Here is a 27,096-nt window from a genome sequence, read left to right on the forward strand (position 1 = left end):
TTTCTATATGAAAAAGGCAAAAATCATTCTTAATCCACTTTGCGAAACTTTCATACATTTTTTTTTCACATTAAATATTTATTGTTTCTCTTTGGTTACATTTCAGTATGATGTTACATGTCAAGTGATGTAGTAACGTTACTTTTCATCTTTTAATTTACGGTAATTTTCTAGGTAATGGTTTTTGATTACATTTCTTTTTAACAGTTTAACTGAGAGACACTTTGATTTATTGAAATTTTCAAAGGTCTTGATAGTCATTATAGGGGGAAGTACTTGAAATTTCCAAAATCATAAAATATTTTTTTTGGAAAATTCGACTTTCTAGGATTCTTTAAAATTTTCTACGTCAAAAGTTTTCATACAAAATTTTTTTCGAGAATTCATGAAATTTTATATTATTTTATTACGTCACTTATACCATTATATCTCGCAACCAGAAGTCACAGCCATTTGATCTTCCATCTTGATCAATGGCCTAATAATAGCTTTCAAACGGGCATAGACTTGTTAAAATTGGTTAAGCCATCTCCGAGAAACATGCGCGGTAAAAAAACACATTTTGTCGGTTACGTCACTTATTCCATTATATCCCCGGAATGAGAAGTTCCAGTCATTGCATCTTTGAACTTGATTAATGGCACAACAGTAGCTTTCAAACGAGCCTAAGTTTGTTAAAATCGGTTCAGCCATCTCTGAGAAAATTGAGCGGTAAAATATCTTCGAAAAGTGCACACACATAGACATTTTCCGATCCCGTAGAACTGGATCGAATGGTATGTAACACTATGGGTCTCCGAGGCTCCGTTCGAAAGTCGATTTTTCCAGCAATTCTAATACCTTTATATAGAGAAAGGCAAAACGTAATAGAAAAATTCATACTAATATATGAAAAATTTTGGAATTTAAATGAAGCCAAGCAACCGAGTACAAAAATGAAGTACTTGAGAAAGTATGCAAATATTTACAAATCAAACAAACCTTCACTACAGCCTATCATTAACAGGAAATTGGATCAATGGAAAGAAATGACATGTGCCAAAACGAGTATCTGCGATCTTTCGCCAATAAACACCAATCTGATATAGATGGCTGGTTACCATATTACGCATTTACTTATAACACTACCCAACATTCAGAACACAAATTTACACCATACGCAGTACCAAATTACACCATACTGAGCTTCACTCAGAAAACTGTAAAATCCTGATAACATATAAAAACCAAACAATTATTATTGTTATATTATTATATTAAAAAACCTGTTTGATTCCACCTAGTGGTGTAATGGTACCTTTCTCATATCGCACATATTCTCATATACAAATGTGCGGTATTTTTCAAAATAATTTTCTTTGATTCTAAAAAACAAAAAGGTTTTTCCATAAACTAGTATAACCTATAGAGTGAAACAGTCCTTAGGGAGGTAGGAATCGGGTTGTTTGTTTGTCTATTGAAAATGGCTACCGATTGGAATAGTTTCGAGGCGAAATAAGATTTTTTATGTGTTTTGTTTCGCCGCTTTAAGTTCCCATTTTTAACACACTTCACCGTATAAATCCGGAACCGGACGTCGGATAAGTAAATGCATTTACTTTCATTTTTTCACACATATCATCCTTTAATTCCGGAACCGGAAGTCGGATTCGAAGAAACCTCCGGAATTTTATGTGGGGTTACAAGACCTTCCATTTAAACCTAAGTTCATGAAAATCGGTTCATCCCCGAGAAAAGTGAGTGCAAAAGAATGTTACATACGTACATATACACACATACACACATACATACACACACATAAACACATACAGAAATTTTGCGTACTCGACGAACTGAGTCGAATGGAATATGACACTCGGTCCTCCGGGCCTTGGTTCAAAAGTCGGAAAAGACGAATCCATCTCACGTCATATATCATAACAATCAAAATAACATGCACCAAAAGTACCCATAATAAGAACTCATACATCATTTACTGCAAAACCAACATCAATTCCACATTCCCAACAGATCGTAAAATACTTGAACGATTGTTACATTCCCAAGAGCCGGTGTTTAATGAGTTATCAATTAAGAGAGTGAAATTTAACTTTTGAACCACTATGCAAATGAAATTTCATTCTCTTGTTTACTTTTTACAATTTTATACAGATTCTTATCTTTAGTTAGCCGTTGTGTTATTTTAATTGATTTTTCTTCGCCTGTGTTTAATGTTTCAGATGGTTGTTTTTCTTACACTTTGTTCTTCGTTTTTAACCTTTGATTGAAGGTCGTGAACATTTTCTGTTATTCTGTTATTTCTGAATTTGAAACTATTTAAAGTGTTATATATATTAAATCGCGCGCTTTAGCCTTAGTAGCTTCATGGAAAGTGTTATTGTAGATATCGATTGCAACGTTAACGTGTTCTTTGAGAGAGAGAGAGAGAGAGAGAGAGAGATCGTTGAATTGTTGTTTCGTTGATCTACATATTTCAATAAATGTGGAATGGAATTTTTCAACTATACCGTTCGCGTTAGAATTGCTGGCAAAGTGTATTTCAATTTCTAGATCACTTAAGAATCCGATAAAGTCGATTGACCTGAATGATGGTTCTTGGTCCTGATGGTAGTATTTGATCTTCCAAACTGACGTATGTGCTCAGTTATAGCATTTTTCATATCTATTATTGTTCTTGATTGAAGGTGAATTGTATTTGCAAATTTGGAAAAAGAGTCTACTATAGTTAACCACTTTTGACCTTTCAAGAAAAAGACGTCAATGTGGACTCTATCGAACGGTGTCTCGCCAAAAGTGCTTTTTCTGATTAATTTTGGTGGTTTCTTGTCATATTTTGCATTTTTGCAAGTATCACAGGCACCTATGAAAATTTTGAGCTTTTTTTTCAATCTGTGGAAAAAAATACTTTTCTAATATTTGGTGCTTGTTCTCCTTTCGTCTTGTTGAATTTCCATTCTTATGTCTTCTGAGAGTATTTCTGAAATGAGAATCTTGTATGTTCTGTTAGTGGAGAAATATTTTTTGTAGGTTTCCTGGGCCTGTTGAAGTAGTAAAATTAGTATTCTCATGCAGTTTGTTCCTTTTACATGAAGAAAATTCTTGAAAATGTTGATCATATCGTTTTCTGTGAACTCTTGTTTTGCTATTCTATGCCGGAGGTATTTCGGAAAAAGCTCGTACGATGTTATGACTTTGTTGCCCAATTTTAAAATGATTTGATTCCTGAAAAGTTTAATTGGTTTTTCAGTACAGGGTTTGAAATAATTATCACTTGTGTCTGCTGAGTGAATCAGAACTAATTGGCTCAAGTGGCACGTTCCCCTAGTTATTTGGAGATTTGTGCCTAAAAGTGAACTGTTTCTAGATCATCACTTTCACTTGAGGATGGTTTTACTTATATACTTCTTTACGAATTAGCGTTTATAGTCTGATTTTCTAAAACTATGTTGATTCTTGAGGGAGCGTCTGCTACGACGTTTTGCCTGCCGGGTTTGTATACAATCTCATAGTCAAACTCTCCTAGGTTAAGCTTCCATCGAACGATTTTACTGTTCGTGTTGCTTAAGGAATATGTAAGGGGTTGATGGTCTGTAATTAACTTAAATTTTCTTCCGTTAAAATACGGTCTAAAAATCTTTACCGCCCACACGATTACAGGTAGTTCTTTTTCTTCTTCTGTTTTATTTAATGTCCGTGAGGCATATGCTATTGGTCTATCTTTTCCTATTGTCCCTTGGAAGAAAGCAGCTCCAATCGCATAGTCGCTCGCGTCTGTTGTTAAAATGAATTACTTACTAAAGTCGGGATAAGTTAGTACGGGATCCATGCTTAGTATCTTTTTGCATTTATGAAAACAGTCGTCGATTTCAGGTGTAACTTTAATTTTAAACTATGTCTTTCCTTAGAAATTTTGTCATTGGTTTTATCACCTTTGCGAAATCTTTTATGAACCTCCAGTAGTAACCTAGCGTGCCCAGACATTGTTTGACCTCTTTTTCACATTTTGGCATCGACCAGTCTCTAATTATTTTAATTTTATCCGCATTTTTCTTTACTCCGTCTTCTGACACCGTGTGTCCTAGAAATTCTACTTCCTTTCTGAAGAACTCACATTTGTCCAGTTGTATCTTCAGACTTGTCATTTACGTTTTCTTTACTCGTATCACGTCTTTTTGATGCTCTTGCAGTGAGCTAGAGGAAATGATTATGTCGTCCATATAGGCGACTCAGACACTCCTATTAGTTCTCGCAAAATGCAATCCCTTACTCGCTGAAATGTGGCAGGTCCGTTTTTCAGACCGAAGGGCATTCTTGTAAATTCGTACTCTCCAGAATTCATGGAAAACGCTGTTTTATTGGTATCGGATATTTTTCATTTACAGATTTTGCCTTTCTCATATAGAAAGGTTATGCAATCACTGTGAAAACCGACTCTGAACCGAGGCCCGGATTGCCGAGTGTCATATACCATTCGACTCAGTTCCTCGAGTACGCAAAATGTCTGTGTGTGTATGTGTGTATGTAACGTTTTTTGCACTAACTTTTCTCGGAAATGAAAGGTCTTGTAGTCTCATACAAAATTCCTATATATTGTTTAGATCCGACTTCCGGGTCCGGAGTTATGGGATTCGGTTATTCTTTTTAGGAATCGAAGAAAATTATTTTGAAGAATACCACAGTATTATATATGATAGTATGATTGATATGAGAAAGGCTTACACCACTAGGTGGATTAAAACAGGTTTTCGTTGAGTTTTTGGTAATCGATCACCAAACAAATTTTTTTGTCCAGATGTATCGGCTTTTTTCGGTACTATCCATATGGGAAAGGTGTATGGTGATATCGACTCTTTGATAGTGCCGTCTCTTAGTATCTTCTATACCTGTCTTTGTATCTTTTCTTCAAATACCTGAGGATATGTGCAGGATTTTGTATAAATTGGTATATTGTCGGCTGTCTTGATTTTATGTTTAATTTTTTGTGTAAATGTCAATTTGTCAGATTCCGAGTGTATAATTTCTTTATTTTCATTGATGACATGTTTTAGCGCTCTTTTTCTTCGTCGTTTTGATGGTATTTCCGAAAGTTATATTTTTAATCAATTTCTTGCTTGTTTGGCTCTTGAGTTACTTGAAATTTGTCGGTCCTAATTTAATTTCGTTTGAATTAATTTCGAATGGAATGTCGGAATGATTTTATATTGCTACTATTGCTGTTCTGTTTGTGCTCCGGTTATGCCCAGGAAATAATGAAAATATTCCTAAATTCATTTCGTTTTGTACCCAGCAGTCCCCATCTTTTACTGCCTTTGCTGTGACGTATTGAAGTTTTTGTTCGGTCAAGTTGCTTTTATTCTGAGGTGGAAAACGTTTTTGCATTGTCAACTTCTTTCTTCAGATTTTTATCTTATTTTTGCTACTTGAAAATGTAAAATTTAAGTTTTTTATTAATTTGGAAAATGTCGAAGGTGGTTAACTTTTTGATTTTATGCGTTCTTTTTTTTTGTCGTGAATACGACTTACTTTACTATGGAGCGCCTTTTCAAAATTAGCCATATAGAAGAATGGGCAGAACTTAATCGTGAATATCTCGATTTGTATTGATGTCAGCAACATAACTCTTTCACTCAAAAATTAAGTTTTCTGAAAATTTTAAAACAACGCGGAAAACTCTTTACTTTTGCTTGGGTTTTTCGCGCAAGGACGACGATTTTGAGGTAGTCAGGCACATATCTTCAATTGAAAGTTATAAAAGAGAAACCGTGGTCTTCCAATGATTTCTTCTTGTGCGTTGGATGAAAGCAGACGTCGGGGCGAGAAGACGCATTCAAACAGCGGCATCGGAAAGCGCACCTCAAACGCACAGGTCGAAGTTCTCATTTGCCTTCCGGTCGTCAAGTCGAGAAGACGCATTAAACCAGTTTCGCATCATTTGGCACTGCGAGTGGATGTGTCGGTTTGTACGCAAAGCTAGTTTCAATTCAAGCAAGAACGATTGAATCAGCTGCTGGTTCTTTGCATTTAAGAGAAAGAAAACAAGAAACGAAAAGTGGACAACATTATATAAAATCAGCCGTTCTAATGGCTCTAAATGTTATCTAAGAATATTTCTTTAAAATTCGAAGGTATAAATCATCAGTTTAGTGAAAATCCCAAATAATTTGATTTGCTTCGTGCACATTTCGCTGTGCGAAAATCGTTCGAGAGAAATGTTCCGAACCGTGCTAAATATCGTAGAGAACTCCACAATTTGGTCCTTCTAAAAGGTAGAAATGATTCCTGTACTCACCTTGATAGTTTCTTTCAATTAAATATGCAAATCCGAAATAAGATAATCGACGTCAAAATTCTATAAGTGCCTATATGTGTGGCCGTTGGAACCGCCCATTTCTGAAAAAGCTACAAACATTAAGTCAGACGGCTCACACCTAATTCCCAAGCTAGTTAACTGCCTTGCAACATTGACTGCACACGGCAAGTAAGCAATGTTCCCACGTACAGTTCTGCATAGACAACTAAAAGAATCTTGCGTAACACACTATCGCTCCGGCCGTAATTGATCGTACAGGTACACCACTTTCATTCACGTTGTTCCTTCTCCCTTTCTCCGGGCTACATAACCCATAAGTAAAATAGAACTATTTAATACAACAGTCGCAGGTAATTTCACCGAGTGCATAAACTCCGCAGAAACAACACATCACTGTTTGATATGAGCATAAACTTTAATGGAAACCATCTCACTACTGAATAAGAGGTGATTGACATATGTGAGCAGTACTGCGTCTAATTTCTGAATAGTGAAACTCTGTCCGATTTCCGTTGTCCTTGCAGCTGTTCCAATTTGTGGTTCATACGCCGTTTCTACTTTCCGTCTTCCTCCACCATAGCTGATCTGAAGCTTTTTTCTTTTGAAAACAACTAAGGGCACGTTCATTCAGTGCCAACATAGTCCTAGTCTCGTGGTCATAGCGATCATCCGGTTTAATGAGCGTTTTGTAGATGGTTAAGTTTTTGCGGTGGTATACTTTACTCGATAAAAAGGTTTTTCTGAGCCCAAAAAACTGCCAATTTCATGCCGGAATACCCCTCTGCGTTTATCTATTGGTATCATTATCACCCGCAAGCCCAAATACACGAACTTGAGAATCACCAAACCGCTAAGCAGACGCAAAATTATTTGTGTAATATTATTGAAGGATTGGATAAATAGTGCAAACTGTGCTTCTTCTTAGCGGTTCGAATTGAGCTGCTAGACGATTAGCCGAAGGCGAGACGTAAAGAAATAGAAACTGTCTATTGCTTTGCGATCATGGTCTTCCTGATTTCGCGTTTTTCTTTTTTTTTCGCTGACATAGATTTCTGTACCGAGGCCCGGAGGGCCGATTTAATGAAAGAATGTATATACTCGTTTTCAACCGGTGGGTCTTTAGCCGAGGTACATCTTTTTTGGGAGTAAGTGTACGATATGAGTTGAGTATTTAGGGGTTCAAATAACATGACATGTTATTTAAAGCTTAATGTTATAAATATATTTTTGCTTTTTTCATATAGAAAGGTTATGCAATCACTTGAAAAATGGACTAGTAAAAAATGACCCATAGGGCATATACCATTTGACTCAGTTCATCGAGATGAGCAATGTCTGTGTGTGTATGTGTGTGTGTGTCAAATAATCTCACTAGGTTTTCTCTGAGATGGCTGAACCGATTTTGACAAACCTAGATTCAAATTAAAGGTCTTATTATCCAATTCCTGAATTTCATCCGGATCCGACTTCCGCTTCCGGAGTTATAGGGTAAAGTGTGTTCAACCGTCACTTAAACCGGCGAAACAAAACCCGAAAAAAATGTTCTAAATTGGTCTCAAAACTATACAAATCAATAGCTATTATCAGTAGACAACTAAACAAACCGACTCCGGCTATCCTGATTCCCGATATCCGGTTCCGGAAGCATTGGAAATAGTGGTCATGTATTCCAAAATAGATCTCACCTACTTTTCTCACCGATGGTTCGATCGATTTCCACAAACTTAAATTCAAATGAAAGGTCTCACGGTCATATATGAAATTCCTGAATTTCATCCACATCCGACTTCCGGTGTCGGAGTTATAGGGTAAAATGTGTTCAATATTGCACACCGTCACTTTCAAAAATTTCAAAACTGGTACCTAAACTACAAAAATCGATAGCCATTATTAGTAGGCAAATAAACAAACCGATTCGGGATATCTTAATTTTCGGTCTCCGGTTCCGGAAGAATCAGAAATAGTAATCATATATTTCAAAATGGATCTTACTCACTTTTCTCAGTGATTGTTTGATCGATTTCCACAAACTCAGATTCAAATAAAAGGTCTCACGGTCCCATATGGAGTTTCTGGATTTTATCCGGATACGGAGTAATAGAGTAAAGTGTGTTACATATTGTACACCGTCACTTAAACTGACGAAACGAAAACGTACAAAATTGTCTAAACTGGACTTAAAACCGTTATTCGCTATCATAGAGTCAAATGAAAGGTCTTATGGTCCTACCAAAAATTATGGTGTATTTTCGGTTACAACAAAGACTTACATCGTCGTTTAGTGACAAAATATTATATAAAATCTTCAAAATTTGAATAAAAATTAGTAGAGTTTGTACGTCATGTTAGTTGGTCGGCATACGAATCGAGTTCGGTTATACCGGTTCTATGGTTCCGGTGCTGGAAGTACATAAAATAGTGAACCCAGTACGGGTGTGTAATGTCAGAGACATAACTGGATGTCGTGAATACGAATAAAACTGATACGATTTCTTTACACTTTCGAATTCGAATTGATAGTTGATCGATTGTGTGAATTGCGAAACTTTCCCCCTTTTCACTATTAAACTTTTCAACGAGTTTCGACGTCGTTTATCTCATTTCGGATCATTGAAAAAAACTATTAAGATGCTGTACAGGACTCATTTCTGCCTTTTAGAAGGACCAAATTGTAGAGTTCTTTACGATATTTAGCACAGTTCGGAACATTTATCTCGAACGATTTTCGCACAGCGAAAAGTGCACGAACCAAATCAAATTATTTTGTATTTTCACTAAATTGATGATTTTTACCTTCGAATTTCAAAGAAGTAATCTTAATAGTTCTTTAGATAACATTTAGAGCCATTAGAACGGCTGATTTTATATAATGCTGTTCACTTTTCGTTTCTTGTTTTCTTTCTCTCCAATGCAAAGAACCAGCAGCTGATGCAATCGTTCTTGCTTGAATTGAAACTAGCTTTGCGTACAAACCGACACATCCGCACGCAGTGCCAAATGAAGCGAAACTGATTTAATGCGTCTTCCCGCCTTGACGACCAGAAGGCAAATGAGAACTACGACCTGAGCGTTTGAGGTTTGGCACCACGCAAAAGGTCTGCTTTCATCGACGACTGCTCCACCTGAAGATTGAAGTCCAAATGAGAGCACAACCTAAGCGTTTGAGGTTTGGCACCACGCAAAAGATCTGCTCTCATTATTGACGACCGCTGCTCCCGACGATTGAAGTCCAAATTAGAGCACGACCTAAGCGTTTGAGGCTTTATACCACGCGAAAGATCTGCTTTCATCGACGACTGCTCCACCAGACGGTTGAAGTCCAAATGAGAGCACGACCTAAGCGTTTGAGGTTTGGCACCACGCAAAAGATCTGTTCTCATTATTGACGACCGCTGCTCCCGACGATTGAAGTCTAAATGAAAGCACGACCTAAGCGTTTGAGGTTTTATACCACGCAAAAGGTCTGCTTTCATCGACGACTGCTCCACCTGACGACTGAAGTCTAAATGAGAGTTGCGACCCGAGCGTTTGCGGTTTTTAACCACGCAGTGCACCCTCCGAAGCTGCTGGTCCCACGACGTCTGCTTGCATCCAACGCACAAGAAGAAATGATCGAATTTCGAAGACGGTTCCCCTTCTATACGCAGTCAGTTGAAGATATGTGCCTGACTACCTCAAGATCGTCGTCCTTGCGCGAAAAAGCCAAGCAAAAGTACAGAGTTTTCCGCGTTGTTTTCAAAGTTTGAGAAAACTTAATATTTGAGTTGTTTGTGGTTATCTCACACTGTTCAAAATAATATCCTAAATTCCTGATTTTATGAAATGGTGAAAGAAATATGTTGCTGCCTTTAATACAAGTCGAGATATTCACGTTTAAGTTCTGCCCATTCTTTCATATGACTAATTTTGAAAAGGCACCCCATAGTAAAGTAAGTCGTATTCACGACAAAAAAAACATTTTGAATAGGATACCACAGTATTATATATAAGGAAGGCATCATTACACCACTAGGTGGATTAAAACAGTTTGTTTTTCTTTCGGTGTTGTACAGCGAAAGGTCTATTTCGCCGGATAATTATATTTGTACGCTAGTATGATCTTGTACGCTAGATGATCTTGTTGGGTGGAAGGTTTTGTGCTGATTGTTCTTGTATCCGAAATCCGATAGGTGGCCTCATTGTGGTATTTTATAGTTTTTAAGGCTCTGTCTGCGACCTTGCTCTTTGCTTGTAACACAGTGAATGTGCTTGTGCTGGAATTTCTTATAAGGTCCGTAGCTGGGTCCGTTCTGGTGAAGTAATAGTTGCCGGATATGCCAAAAGATGAAAGTATGTTTGCTTTCTCGTTGCTGTAGGTACCCGAGTGTCCGAGTATTCATCAGATGACTGTATGTTTGCTGTGATGCTTCTCAATTCCTTGAATAGAAGGGAGTTGCCTAACAGGGAATCAGATATGATTATCGTTGGAGTGTCAGGAGATTTAGATTTGATGGCTTGGATTGATGCGGCTTCGGCCGAACAAAACTTAACAAATTGAGTGTAGTCAAAAGTTGTAGTTTGATGTAAAGTTGTGGATACTAGCTCTGATTCGTTCGTTCATTTTGGGTTCGCCGGTGAATATTTAGTGATCATAAGAATATTTGATTGGGTTCGGACTGTGATTGAATTTGATACTGCCCGGAAGGTGCGGGTTAAACTGGTGTCGATATGGGGTCTTTTTCTAAACCATTCACGACGGGCCACCTGGTTCTGCTTAGTAGGTTTTGGCATCCTGGTGTTATAATACATTAGTTATAGATCGTTAGCAATGGAGAGTGATGACTGGTTATTGAATTCTGTTTTCTGTCAAGAGCTCTCTTGTGAATGGGGATATCAGCGTGCCATTAATAGGGTACTATTCTGGGTTCTATGTAGGCAGCTAAGGCCGGCATGCTTGGTAAAATGTTGTTTGCCGGACGGACTGAGTGATTAGAAAGAGAAGCTAGTGTCCTTAGCATCACATCCTCAAGCAGATACATGATTTCGATGCCATAGAATATTTGATTGTTGATTAAGGCTTTACTTATATAGACAGTGGTTTTCCGGTTCCATCTCGGGTGACTGCAATTAATTGTTTTGATGAGCCGTAGTCGATTTTCGCAGTCCCTTTTGAGGTCCTCAAAGTGATCTTTGAAGGTGGGTTTTCGATTGATGGGTATATTATATTGATGCTGTCTAGTTGAATTGAATTTCCTGCAGCGATATGGTGGGAGTTGTTACAGTGTGCAATGGCGGATTTTTGGATGCGATGGGGAATCCGACATAGTTCGCCCAACAGCCGATTTTTTTTACCAGCGGTTTGTATTTTTATATGGATAAATTTGAGGCTTTCTTCAATTGATACGAAGATAATGTCGTAGGTGTAGACTAGTATGTGAATGTTGCTTCTAATGCTTTGGAATACTGGATTCATTTTAATTAGGGAAAGTGTAATGCACAGCCTTGAGGCACTCCGTTGTCTTTGTTGAAGAGCGATGAATGGTTTCCTCCAGTGATGACACGAAATTGTTTGTTTTTGAAGATATTTACTGAGGAAGGCACCCATGTTTCCGGTGATTCCTCCTTTTTGTAATGTATGCAGAGCACCTTCTCACCTTGATTTGTTGTAGGCTATGGCTATGTCTAGGATGGCTTTTTCGGTGTGCAAATTTTGGTACATCGTGGTCATCGGGTTGTTTCAGGTGGGTGTTGACTGTATGAGAAGATGATATGAAAATGGTCGTTGTTGGCTAAGTCATCCCAAGAGCATAATCTGGCGAATGAAGATAATGCTATGGAAATGTCATAACGTGCTTTTCTCGTCATTTAGTGTTACTGCGTTGTGGTCTTCGAAAACTTCGATTATTTGGTTTCCTCGCTGGTTGGTGTCGCGTGATCCCCAGCTCCCATGGTGGCCAGAATTAGAAAGGAGCCGTGAATTCGTTCAATAAGCTTGCGAAATTAGTGGAAGATGTCTTCCCGAACTCCTAGTCCAATTGTTTTTCCAGCCTTAGCTTCTGAGGAGTAATTATTGACTGGCCATGCAGTCAGGTCAGTGTGGTTTTTTATGGCCGGACATATGGAGTTATTATTTCTGAATAATATTTGTAGACCACCTAATAATTTTCTCAACACATTATTGTTCCATTGTAATGCAAGTGTTGTTTGGTAGTACATTGATTGATACATTTCTTGGTTTTCTTCTTCCTATTTGGAGGGAGAAGAGCAATTCTAGAAATGCTTAACAGATCATTAGACTCGACCTTCTCCGATTTGGATGAAACTTTGCACATGGCTTCAGTATGACAAACCTTAAGTTTTGAACCAGTGGAGCCGACTCACGACTGATTTTTAAAAAGGGCGTATATATTTTTGCATTTCACAAAAATTGCCTTTTTCAAATCATTGTAACTCGCAAACCGTTAATTGTACAAAAATGGCGTTAAGGAAGAAGCACTCTAAAAAAATATACACTGAAAAAAAAATTTAATTTTTTTCTCAATAATTACAAAGTAATCCGAAAAAGTAAAAGAAAAATTATCAGGGTTTTAATGATTTTTTGATATTTTTTATTTTAAAGATGTTATTAAAACCTACAGATTGATGGCTATCCCATCCGTGCCTTTTGAAAAATGAAGAAGTTATACTATTTTTACCTGGAGCTGTTAGCGGAATATATTCAATAGTTGCATTATTTATGTACCATTTAATTCCACTATTTCACTGTCACGTTATTACACTTTCACAAAGTCACTATACTTTAATGAAGCATAACAAACGTTACAATACAGATACGCGTATTTCGGAATGATATTTACATCCTTCTTCAGTGTATCGGTTTTATAATTGGTTATGCTTCATTAAAGTATAGTGACTTTGTGAAAGTGTATTAACGTGACAGTGAAATAGTGGAATTAAATGGTACATAAGAAGTTATAGCTAAAACAGTTTACGGGTGCATGCAAATGATCAAGTTTTTTTCATTGTAATTCGGAAACTGTTCATCGTACAAAAATGGCGTCCAGGAAGAAACTGTAGGGATTTTTTTTCTCAATAATTTCAATGAACCAAAAAAAAAAATTGAAAAAAATCAGGGTCTCGATTTTATTTATGATCATTTTTATTTTAAAGCTCTTATTAAAACCTACAGATTGATGGCTATCCCATCCGTGCCTTTTGAAAAATGAAGAAGTTACAGCTAAAACAATGTACAGATATATTCGAAATTTCAAGTTCTCGTTGAAAGATAATCATTTAAACAGTAGAACTAACGTAACTACGTCAAAACGAATAAACACATGTAGAATCAAAGAGGTATGCCAGTTGACTGCCTACTGTTTACAACCAACGTACGTACCGGCGAATCGCTTACCTAAATTTTACCTGTTCCACATATAAATAGCTATGCATCATAGAACAGATATCAGTTTATAACAAATCTCTTTTGAAGCAGTTACAATACTACAATATGGTTTTCCCAAAGTGTTGTAAACCTTTTCCTGGTTTTGTGCGGTCCGGAAAATATTTTCCAATTAACAGAAACCATAATTGGAAAATTAGAAGCTCAAAAGTGCAAGGTTAAATTGAATACCACCTTAAGCATTTGTGATCGCTGTCGTAGGCGGGCGGGAAAGTCATACGTCGGAAACAGAAGGGCAGTCAACCACAACCATCCACATCGCAATACGATTTAGAGGAAGTACCTTCGGCAGCTTCAATCAACTCAGCATCTTCTGAAGCATCAGTCGCGGCGGAGTGTTCAAGAGCACACAACATTGAACTCTTCAACAAGGGCATCCCAGGAATCAACTTGTCTCCGATATCAACGAAGAAAACCCGGAAAATATTTGGATATTTCAAGAGGTATAAAAAAGCAAATATTCGGGTTCCCGGCGGATGAAGAAGATCCAGAATTATTCAATACGAAAGGAGAGTTGGATGAAGTGATTACTAAATTGGTAGAGCAGTTTACTAAGCCTGATTGCACTAGGAATGAAAAAGTACGTTTGTTGTTTGTCTTGCCAAACTCGTGGTCAAAGGAGAAAATAGCCACCCAATTCAAGGCGAACAAATACATTGTGTCGGAGGCAAGAGAATCAATGGACGAAAAAAAGCCAAGAAACAAACGGGACGCAGCAGCATCGAAACGATAGAAAATGAGGTGCTTCAATATTTCATTAGCAATGCGTCAGCATAGTATTGCCGGGATCAAGAGATTGCGTCACAGTCAAAATGAATGGTAAGTGTGAACGCAAACAAAACAATTGCCTCGTTCATCATTGAAAGAAATTTATTTGGGTTATAAGGAGGAATTTCCAGATCGAAATATTGGACATTTGCAGCATTAAGGTGAAATGTAGCGGAATGCGCGAATCGCGTTTTTGATCAATTATTCAAAAACTAGACTGATTTTCGAAAAACCAAAAATACTTAAGTCTTCGAAATCAAATTTATCACAACTAAGTATTCTTAGAATTTTGAAATTTTGCTTTGCCAGGTCGTAATTGGTTTTTGAAATGTTTAAACGGTAACTGTTCCGTTCCACGGGGATGGTTTTAGAACTGAAAAGTAGTGTTTGTAGCAGAATTTCACAAAGAATCTGAAAATGCAACTCAAAATTATAAAATTTTAGCCAGAACAACCGAAATTTGAAGAAGTTTACAAAAACTTTTCCGCATTTTTTTATTACTTGCGCGCTGCTGTTTCCTATTGAGATGGAGACGAGTTGAACGCAATAAAATTAAGCTTAAACATTTAAGTTTCATTGTGATTTCAAAAGTGCTTAAACACGTTACCATCGCGCTTCAAGTGTTCATTTTACACTTAATGTCATTTTTGAAAGACAAAATTCAAATTAAAAAAGCAATATTTATGTCTGACGGAGCTGCCTCGCAGTACAAAAACAGAAAAAAAATTGCAAGTCTCTGTAAATTTAGACCAATGTATAACATTGATGCTGAGTGGCATTTTCTTGCAACTTCTCATGGTAAAGAACCATGTGATGCATTCGGAGGTAATTCAAAGCAAATGGCACGACGTGAAAGCTTGGCTAAACTACATGAACACCCAATTACAACTTCGATACAATTAAATGAATGGGCAGAGCAGAGACTTTGGGATACATTCACGACCATGTCTTTTTGTTACGTGTCACAAGAAGAATATGAACGGGGTGTGACCGAGTGGAGTAGTGTTTATAAGGATACCAAAATGATTCCAGGCACACAGAAGTACCATTCTTTCTTTCCGATTTCAGAAACCACAAAGAAGACGAATACACGTAGTACGAAAGACGATACACGTAGTACTCATACAATTTTCAAAAACTTAAATCTTAAATATTATTAAGCATTATTCATGTAGATGTACTAATTGTAGATATAGCAAGCAAATAAACAATTCATGGAAATCAAAAACCTATTTTAATCCACCTAGTGGCGTAATGATGCTTTTCTCATATTACTCATTACATCATAAATATAACCGTGAAATTCGCAAAAACAACTGTTTATTAAATAAAAATAGGATAATTTGTTCGGATCTAATCTCACAAACTCTATAAATTCTAACGATTTATTAATTTTAGTTGTTTGACGTAAAGCCGCCATAACTAAGTTCCGTTTTTCCAATGACTGAGCGGAAATAGAAGAAGCCAAATGAATGAAAAACTAACAGAAAAGATGAATTTTTGGAAAAAGAAACGCTCAGAGACAGGGCTGGAACCTGCGTTCTTATGCATCCCGTGCATACGCGCTATAAATTCTGTTTAACCTGTAGTTCCGGAACCGAAGTAGTATCCACAACAAATTAAGGAATTCCGTATGAAACTGTAAGACTTTCCTTTTGAACCTATAAGTTTGTGAAAATGGATTTGGCCAAGACAAGTGAGTGAGATCCTCTTTGCAGTTTTTAATCACTATTTCCAATTCATCCGAAACTGAATCCAGATGAATGGAATAGTTGCCGAAGTTGGTTCGTTTGATACCAACAAATATGACTTACAAATTGAATCAGTTTTGAACGTAGTTAAACCTATACTTACTATCTCATTCTCTATTTCGATAAAACCAGTTAAACGAAATCTAACAAACGGAACGAACCTGCGTTTCTGTTACTTCTACATATGTAAGTCAAGCTAAACAGCATGAATCAGCAGCATAAAACATGTAGTAGGATTTTTATTATTATTATTATTATTATTATTATTATTATTATTATTATTATTATTATTATTATTATTATTATTATTATTATTATTATTATTATTATTATTATTATTATTATTATTATTATTATTATTATTATTATTATTATTATTATTATTATTATTATTATTATTATTATTATTATTATTATTATTATTATTATTATTATTATTATTATTATTATTATTATTATTATTATTATTATTATTATTATTATTATTATTATTATTATTATTATTATTATTATTATTATTATTATTATTATTATTATTATTATTATTATTATTATTATTATTATTATTATTATTATTATTATTATTATTATTATTATTATTATTATTATTATTATTATTATTATTATTATTATTATTATTATTATTATTATTATTATTATTATTATTATTATTATTATTATTATTATTATTATTATTATTATTATTATTATTATTATTATTATTATTATTATTATTATTATTATTATTATTATTATTATTATTATTATTATTATTACTGCTCAGAATCATATCCAAATATTCGTGAATAATATGCCCAACACGTTCACTGCGTTCATCGTCTTCGGTGCTCATATGACCAGTACGAAATTTTGCAAACCACTTACGAATTGTTGCTTCGCCCGGTGCAGAGTCTGGATAACACTCATCAAGCCATTTTTTGGTATAGGCGGCACTTTTTTTCGTCAAAAAGTAGTGTTTCATCAACACACGAAATTCCTTTTTTCCATTTTTTTCATAATAACAAAAGTAGCTTCACTCAAAATGCAATATCTCACAAACTAATAATCAGACAGCTGTCAAATTTATACACGTATCTTTTGAAGGAAAATGGTATGGATTTAATTCTAGTGGCGCCATCTCATAGAAACGATATGAACTTTTCAGCCGATCTGTTAGCAAGGCATACGAATATACAGATGTAAGCCTTTACTCGAATGAATTTTCGGAGACCAGTCCTCACAAATATCGGTCCGGCAAAAACTACACCTGTCTTGGAAAATGGATCAGATGGAACAACACGGGCTGCTGGTAAATTACCCATCATGTGTTGAAGACATTGTGGACGAGATCGGAAACAGATTATACATTTTCTTAGCACCTTACGAATGGTTGATTTGGCATTAACTATCCAGAATCTCTTACGCAAAAGTGACATCAAGCCGGAGGGACCTAAATGAAGGTTTTCTAAATGCATGTCTCGGATTAATAAATCGCAAACTGGATTTTTACTCGGTAGTAATATTTGATGTCGGGCTTCATAAAGTAGACGAGAGTTTTTTAATCTTCCACCAACTCTTAATAAATCATCCACAAACACTGGATCAAGCGTGTCTAGATGATGACTAGGTTTTCCTGATGAAATCAAACGAATTTCATCCGACATTTCAAGCCGTTGAATCAAACCAACTATAGTAAGCATTGACTTTCGTAATTCTGGTACCGTCAACCCTTTGGAATGCACACGATTTGCATGGCTAGATCTACAATTAGCTGCAAATCGTAGGTCATATGCAATAACTCTTTGCAATTTCCGAAACGAACTGTAGGCTACAAGAAAAGGAACATCTTATAGAACAGCTGCGGCAGACGAAATTGTCACATTTTGTGTGATTTCCGGGAGCTCTGAATCCAGAGGAATATCAGGATAGAAGGTTTCGTATCGATGGGATTTTAGAAAACACGCTCCGTTCCACCATACATTATTGTTCGAAAAAACCTGTGGGAGTTGCCTCGAGACACAATATCGGCTGGATTATCCTCTGAACGTACGTAAGACCAATAAAAGCTTTCGGTGATGGTGTTTATCTCTGTCACACTATTGCGAACAAAAACTTCAAGCTGAGTGGGAGACTTCCTTAACCAAGCTAGAACAATACGACTGTCGGACCATAGACAGACGCGCCTGGTATCTAATTTTAACGATGATATACATTTCTAAACTAGCCTCGAAAGTAACAAGGTGGCACATAATTCCATTTTAGGAATTATTAATGGTTTTAAAAGAGCAATTCTTGACTTACTACAAAGCAAAGAAATTTTAACATCGGTATTAGAAAAAGCTCTTAAATAAATTACAGCTCCGTATGCGCGATTGCAGGCGTCTGGAAAACCGTGCACTTCAAAATATTCTATGCATTCTAGTCCAACGAAACGTGGAATTTAAATTATATTTATATAACTCAAAGATTCTCTGAATAAAAGCCAAGACTGCAATATATCGTTTTCTAATGGATCATCCCATCCTAATCCATCTTTCCATAAACGCTGCATAATTTCCTTCGCCAGAACTATTACCGGAGCCACCAACCCTAAAGGGTCGAACAGACGGGAGATCTCAAAAAGAACAATACGTTTAGTTGGTATAGACGAAGTTGGTTTTAAATCACAATGGAAACGAAAAATATCGTTTTCAGGGTCCTAAAGTAGCCCTAGTGTTTTGATAACCTTGTTTATATCAGAAGATTCGAATTCAAGAAACTTTTCGCGACCTTCTTCAGGAACAGTATCAAGAATAGTGGAATCACTCGCACACCATTTATGCACCGGGAAGCCGCCGGAATCAAACAAGTTTGTTAAATCACAATGAAGTTTAATGGCCTTTTCAATGGTATCTGCTCCAGATACCACGTCATCTACGTAGCAATCTTCTTCAATTGCCTTAGATTCTAATGGTAAATGGATCACCATCTGGATTCATCTCTAGCTAATTGTAGTAATGTTCGGGTGGCCAAATATGGGGTGCTAGATGTTCCATAGGTAACGGTTGTCAATTCATGGATTTGTTAGGAGTCATCGGGACTATCCCTCCAGAAAATTCGCTGTAAGCTGAATTGATTTTCATTAACACGGATTCTTCTGTACATTCTAGAAATATCAGCTGTTATTGCGAAACAATGTTTTCCAAATCTGAGAATTATGGAGAAAAGATCATCTTGAACTGTGGGTCCAATCATCATAACGTCATATAGTTGCTCGAGCCGAAGCATCAAAAACAACTCTCAAACGGGTGGTGGAACTGCTTGGTTTCAGAATTGCGTGATGTGGCAAATAATGAATAAGTTTTCCAGGGAGATCGTCGGATTCGAGAACTTGTTTGCAATGGGATAACAATTTGTATTCATTAATGAAATCAGTATAAGCCTTTTTCAAATCGGGATTTTTCTTCAAACGATGCTCAAGAATGTAAAAACGTTCAAGAGCTAATGAGCGATTATTTTGTAATTCGCTAACGGCTTCCTTAAGGATAGGTAAATTTTTACCAAGAGTTATCTGACCGGGGAGCATTAAATGGAAAAATAATTTTATTCCAAATAAAAGGCTAACTTCGCCTGGAGAATGGAAATCAGGGTCGGCAAGAGATAAACCGGAAGGAATATTCCAAGACCGATAGTCTAATTTTTGACCTGGAAGGGGACCAGTCACTACATCGGTGACCAAACATTCTATTTGAGCATGATAATCAGTACAACGGGAATGGAACCTAAGTGTTGCCTTTTTATTCAACACCGATCTTTTACCGGTGGCACCAAATACTTCAACATGAGTTGGTACCTGGTCTATTTCCAAGTACTAGGGAACAGGAAACCAAGTTTGGTTGGGAACCACAATCGAGGAAAGCACGGCAGGGATGGGGATTTCCTTGTCTGTCCAAGACGTCAACCATGGCCGTTAGTAAAATAGTGCTATCCGATCGACGAACCTTGTGAATTGGATTGGAAAAAGACGATACATCTACGGGTTGGGGAGATTATTGAGAACTATGAGAACTAATGACCACTTGACAATCTCCTGATTTTGGTTTTAGATTATCAGATTTCAAGTAACAGATTTTGGATCGTTTACGGCGGGATTAATGTTGGACTTTGTTATCTAGGGCTCATGTAGCAATGTGTTGTGTCTATTTTGACACTCCTGGCAAGTTCTGTTGGACGTAGATTTAAAGGAAATATGGCCTTTCCTCAAACAATTGAAACATAGATTCAGTTCTCTTACCTTAACTCTACGTTGGGGTACCGCCAAAGCAAGAAACTTATCGCACTTGCAATTTTGATGGCTCGCACTACAAATCTCACAAGTAGCAATACTATTAGAAACGGGTGCAATCGTAGCAAATGATTTCGCTGGGGTAGTTTTGAAGTAATTTTCTGACTAATATCCTTGGCTGATGTTGACTTAGGATGACTGGATTCGCAACGTTCAAGCAAAGAACATCGCTCCTTCAAAAATTGAATGGTGTCTTCATACTTGGGAATCTACTTATAAGGAATGGTTGCTTCCCACTGTTTCCTTGTCTCAGTGTCGAAAGCATCAGATAGAACGACGACGACAAAACGTTCAGAAACGCCTTGTAGATCCTGTTTCAGCAGCATCAAACCTTCGACGTGACGAGTTGTTTCGTTTAAAAGCTCTCTCGTTTGCTTGGAGCATTCCTTATGCATGCGTTTAAGGCTCAGCAATCCATGGATGTGAGAGACCACTGCTTTCCTTTCATCTTCGTATACGTCCAGCAGTAGCGTTTTCGGATCGATGAGTTTGGCAGCGGAACCGCCAGATATTGCCCTCTCGAGGTGATGCAATTTGACGGCATCAGAGTCTCTGGATTTTGATATGATGTCCGAAATCACCTGCTGAAATCTCGGCCAATTTTCCGGTTTCCCATCGAACGAAGGAATGGGAATCGGAAGCGATTGCTGTTGGACTACAATCTGCGGTTGATACACACTTGAAGGAAGAACTGCTGATCCTGTTGGCAAGATGGGTTGCGGGCTCGACGATTGAATGAATGCTTCCACCATAGTTGCAGTTTCAGTATGCAGTGATTCAAATGGGAGATACGTGGCATCATTATCATCTAAATTTTCAGGCGGTGATAGTCCAATAATTTGATGGTGTAAATTTAGATACTCTTGATAATGGGCTTCTAAATTTCTTGAATACACTTTTATCTGAGCTAGTATAAACTGCACAGCGCCAGCACCTGACACTTCTTCGACGGTTTTACGGATTCTGGTCACTTTTGCCTTGGTTTGACCACAAAGATGCACGATTGTTTTTAACTCGGCCATTTTATCACATTTTTGCAGTGTTTAGATTAACGACATCAGTTCAATTGAAGCAATCACTTATTTAGTTCAATCAAGCACAAACACTATTGTCTTAAATGTTCAATCACTTGGGTGTTCACCATTAACTGTCTTGCCGAAACTTGTTCGGACGTGTTTCCACTTGTTCACTAGTCCCTCGCGCGCACTATACTTTCGAACGCGAACGACTCAAATCTGGTCAAAATGTTCACGGATTTCACTTCTCCACCAGAGCAGGATAAAATTACTCCAGCTGCAATCGCAAAGCTACCGATGCTGCTATCCGGCTCGAAGGACCAATACAATGTACGGCGTACAATGTAGGGATAATGGCACAGGAACAAATCTCTTCAGGGGGCAATCTAATTCCGTTACCGCTAACACCAACACACCAGAGAATTAAAATTGTCCGTACAGTTCGAACTGGTGTCCACAACAGATTACCTTGGGTAGGGTCTGATTGAGGATCGGATCGATAGACAAATTTTTGTGGTTCTCTCGGCTGTACTCCAGAACGGATGGACGAAGTTCGATAGCGACTTGGAACGCTGAAACGAACTATACTCGATGACGATAGGCTCAACAGCAGCAGCAGTCGGAATCCTCACTCAAGCAGCGGATACCAAACCTCAAATGGTGTTCTTTCGGTGACAGAAAAGAAATTCCAGATTTGACTCTTTAATTTTATTTCGCGATGTTTACTGTACAAGGGTTACAACAATAATGAATTTTAGTGCATTTTTTTTGCATAAATATCTGTTTATTAATCTTATTTTTGTGTATTACATCAACATTCTACAGTACAAGTGTTTTGACCCTTTGGCCTTTCATCTTTGTTGTTCATACGATTCGTTATTAATAATAGGTGTTTTAGTTACTCTTGTTTTACATACTAATGTTTAATCATAATATTTATTTTAATTATTACAATATCTACCTACTTATAACTATCCCTAACCTAATACGTACAAATTTTGAATTATTTGTATTTCAGAGATTGAGCACCTCTCTTCAAATTTCGTGCAGTATTGTTCGAATTTTTGTTCTAGTATATCCAGGGAGGCCATCTCATGTACTTCACTAGTCCTTGTCCAAGGGGGTAGATTTAGAATCATCTTTAAGATCTTACTTTGAATGCGCTGAAGCCTAAGTTTGTGTGTTCGTGCACAGCTCCGCCAAACAGGGACTGCGTATTCAATTGCGGGGTAGATGATTTGTTTATAGACAGCCATCTGATTCTTCAGGCATAGTTTAGATGTTCTACAAATCAGCGGATACAGAGACCTAATGAGTATGCTGCATTTTTGAATGATTTTGTCAACATGTGACCTGAATATCAGATGTCTGTCAAAGGTGAGTCCTAGATAGATAACTTCATCGGACCATTGAATGACCTCATCACCGAATCGTATTCTGCATTCGTCTGATGGAACAAGTTTTGGAGATCTTGAATGTGGAAACAAGATGACCTGAGTTTTTGCTGCATTGATCACAATTTTCCAGCTTGTAAAATATTCCGTTAATGCGTCCAGACCTGTCTGTAGTTTATTCTTCAGAGCATTAATGACACGACCTTTGTAAAGAATGGCAGTATCATCAGCAAATTGTGACAGAACACCACCACCTGGAAGAGGTGGGATGTCTGATGTGAAAATGTTTTATAGAATGGGACCTAGGATACTTCCCTGGAGTACACCAGCAGGAATAGTAAATCTTTCTGAAAGTGCATTATTCAGAGAAACCTGGAATGCTCTATCTGCAAGATAATTTTTGATAATTTTAATAAGATACATGGGAAAATTATACCGATGCAGTTTGAACACCAGTCCATCGTGCCACACATTATCGAATGCCTTTTCAATATCCAATATTGCCATGGCAGTCGTTTTGGACACTGATTTGTTTTGCTGGATAACGTTGTTAACCCTTGTGAGTTGGTGGATGGTGGATCTTCCTTTCCGGAACCCAAACTGTTCTTCCAGAATTATATCCTGTTCATCTGCGAAAGCAAGAATTCGCCTTTGTATTGACTTTTCAAACAGCTTGGATAGGGCAGAGAGTAAGCTGATGGGCCGATAGCTCTTGGAAAAGAAAGGATCTTTCCCCGGTTTCAAAACTGGGATAACTTTAGCTAACTTCCACATTGAAGGGAAGTAACCAAGCTCCCAGCACTTGTTAAACATTTTAGCTAAGAAGACAAATGAGCGAATTCTCAAATGTTTCAGCTCAATGTTGAATGTGTTGTCGAAACCGGGGGCCTTCATATTTTTGGATTTTTTCACAAAAGCCATCAACTCATTCGCAGTGACTCTACTTTCATCAGGAACCAAGCTGCCTGATTGGTCAACCTCAGCTACGCTATCAGCAACGGCTCTTTCATATGGACTAACAATGTTAAGTCCTAAATTGTGAGAACACACAAACTGCTGGCCTAGCGCATTTGCCTTCTCTACTGGTGTGATTAAAGGTATTCCTTCAGCTGCGTCCTGGGGTGACATCAGAGGAGAAATAGGCTTCGGTTTTTTCTTAAGCACCTTCGTTAAGGACCAGAAGGGCTTTGAATGTGGGAGAATTTCTCGAAGCTTTTGCTGGAAGTTCTTGTTGCGAAGCTCAGGTATCCTTTCCTGGATTATCCTAGTTAAGTTGTTATAAGTAGTCTTCCTATCTAGGATGCCAGTTCGTTGATACTGCCTCCGGTAGATATTCCGAAGTCGGATGAGTTTCTTGGTGACACTGTCGATTTGAAGAGAGGAACTCGGCATATGTTGTACTGGAACCGTCCTATCACGAGCGACTGTGATTGAATGCTGGAAGGAAGATAGGGCTGCATCGATTTCCATCGGGGAATCAAGTGGCAAATCGATATTAATAAGTTGATCGGCGATATGTTGAAATTGGACCCAATCGGTGCGATAATAGTTCCTCCGAGGTTGAATAGGCACTGTTTCTGGTGAAGATTCCAACGTCAATATTACCGGAAAGTGGTCAGAAGAGAGCTGGTAGAAGACAACCGGAGAGCTGTCTATGGCGATGTTGCTGATGAATATATCCAAAATGGAATGGACTCCCGATCTGGAAAGTCGCGTTGGTTGATCCGGAGCGAAGATGTTGTATTGTCCAGCTTCGTAATCTTCGGCAAGTACGAATCCGTTTCGATTCTGTCTTCTGTTTCCCCACAGCTCATGCCGTGCGTTCAGGTCCCCAGCAATGATGAATTTGTTCTGTCGTCGAGTGAGCATAGCCAGATCTCGCTTCAATGATGCACACGTACCATCTCGAAGATTGGTTTGTTTGGGGCAATACGCTGCAATGATGATGATGGGTCCCATCGTCGTTGTAATCTCAATTCCGATGGCTTCTATGAGTTGCAATTTAAAGGCTGACAGAAGCCTGTGCTGAATGGATCGTTTAATGGCAATGGCAACTCCCCCTCCTCTGGTAGTTGTCCTGTCGAGCCTGTGAATCCTGTAATTGGAAATAAAAATAGAAATTTCAGGTTCAAGATGAGTTTCAGTTAAAATAGCAATATCGGCATTCTTTTCTTGAAGAAAGTCGGACAATTCAGCAGTTTTGCTCCTGAGTGAGCAAGCATTCCAATTTACTATAACCAACTCATTATATTGCATATTCGATGATGAATTTGCCTAAGGCGTTGATTTGATCTAACCGCGTTCTGCAGTTTCGTAGTTTTGTTGTCATTGTTTCAAAAATGACGATCAGTTGTTCAGCAGAAAATAAATCACCAGAGTCATCCTTTGCTTGTGGTTGATTATTGCCCCATCCAGGAGGGATTTTTGAGGAAGATTCTTTTTGTGATCCAGCGGCTGAATTTTAGTGCGTGAAACGATTTCTTATATACTATTTTTCAGTTCGACGTATGCATTCATTCAGCAAGCATTAAGCCCCACCCCCTTCCAATACAACAACACGAATTGCGTGTTAGCAGAGAATGCTTGCTTGGGGAGACTTTACTGTGCCTACATGAATGGACATGATCAATGCGTGTGAATTTTGGGGAACAGATATAAGCTATTGGATTAAATTTGAATTCAGTGGGGAATATCGGAACGAGAATGTATGACAAAACAATAATTTTGGGAAAAGACAAGACATGAGTGATTTTTTCTCTGCATTATGCGTTCGGTATCGAACACGGTATAACAAGATTCGTGCGGTCATTGAATTCATTTGTAATCCTATTTTCAGGTCTTTCTTCGTAATATCAATCGATTTTCATCAACCGCAATCAGCCTGCTTTCTGTATGCGAAAGAAAGTTTAACCCGAAATACGACTTTCAATATAAATTGGGGTAAAACGGGTTAAACAGGCTACTGCTGTCGTTCCCATTGTGTTTAATTGGATCACAGATGTTTTGTACGTATTATGAACGAATATTGATAGATCGTATTGGATCTTCTTTTGGATTGTAGATCATATTTCAACTGAATATTATCACTAGAAAAGAAATGGGGTAAAACGGTGCAACGAGTTTTCTGCTGTCAATAAAACTATGTGCAATCGATTTGTTACACTTTTTTACATCGGAAACACTCTATTCGCTCTTCTGCAAGTTCTTCGGTTTCATGTTATATAGTTAAACTTGAAAACAATGCAGTATAAAAAGGGAACTTGGGGTAAAATGAACATGATAGCGTTTCGTGCGGTCTTTCTAAATACATGGAATCGATTTTACTGACCATTTTACACCAAAAAAGTACTTTGTGGTCAGCTGTATCATGCCTCCAAAAACTCGTCGCGTTTTTGGTTCATTTTTCCCCACTGTGCATCGACTTACCTATCACACTATACCCGTTCCCTATACGGAAAAATATTCCATATGACGAAGCCTTTCACGTGAGATGGGAAGCGTAAAGGTAAGTTAAAGAAGTTTGAAAGCGTTGCATAAAACTATTTCCTTAAATTGAGGGGTACAAATGATATGAGTTGATTTGTGGAAATAGCGGATGTTAAAAACCGTTATAAGAGGTAGATTCTTGCGGTAAACGAGTTACGATGCGATACTTTGAAGGATGTTACGAAGTGTTATATACGTCGCTCTCTTATAAGTTATAGGTGTTATGAAGCGTTACATGCGTTACTTTTTTGTAAATCATAGGTGTTACTTTAGAGTTACATGCGTTACTTTTTAGTACGTTATATGCGTTACAGATCGATGAGGACTTCCAGAATTTGAATCCGAAACCAGTATAGTCAATAAATTTTATGACCATTTACTAATATGATCTATGCGTTACAGATCGTTGAGGATTTCCGGAATTTTAATCCGAAACCAGTATAGCCAATAAATTTGTATGACCATCTAATAATATGATATATAAATTTAGAAAATGTTTTCCGTTCTCCACGAATCGGCTGTGAAACTTTATGCAGTGATTTGTCGTTATTCAAAATAGGAATGTAAATGATCTCAGACTAAATGGCATCACATATCTTGTGGATGGTT

General features: G+C 37.3%; 1 protein-coding gene across 10 annotated transcripts in view; it reads right to left on the minus strand.

Moving 5' to 3' along the window:
* Positions 1–27,096, minus strand: part of LOC131427551 (neuronal acetylcholine receptor subunit alpha-7) — a 1,487,406-nt gene that overhangs the window by 706,343 nt on the left and 753,967 nt on the right. The gene's annotated exons all lie outside the window — the stretch shown is intronic.

The sequence above is a fragment of the Malaya genurostris genome, chromosome 2 (assembly GCF_030247185.1).
Source record: "Malaya genurostris strain Urasoe2022 chromosome 2, Malgen_1.1, whole genome shotgun sequence".
NCBI classification, from domain to species: Eukaryota; Metazoa; Arthropoda; class Insecta; order Diptera; family Culicidae; genus Malaya; species Malaya genurostris.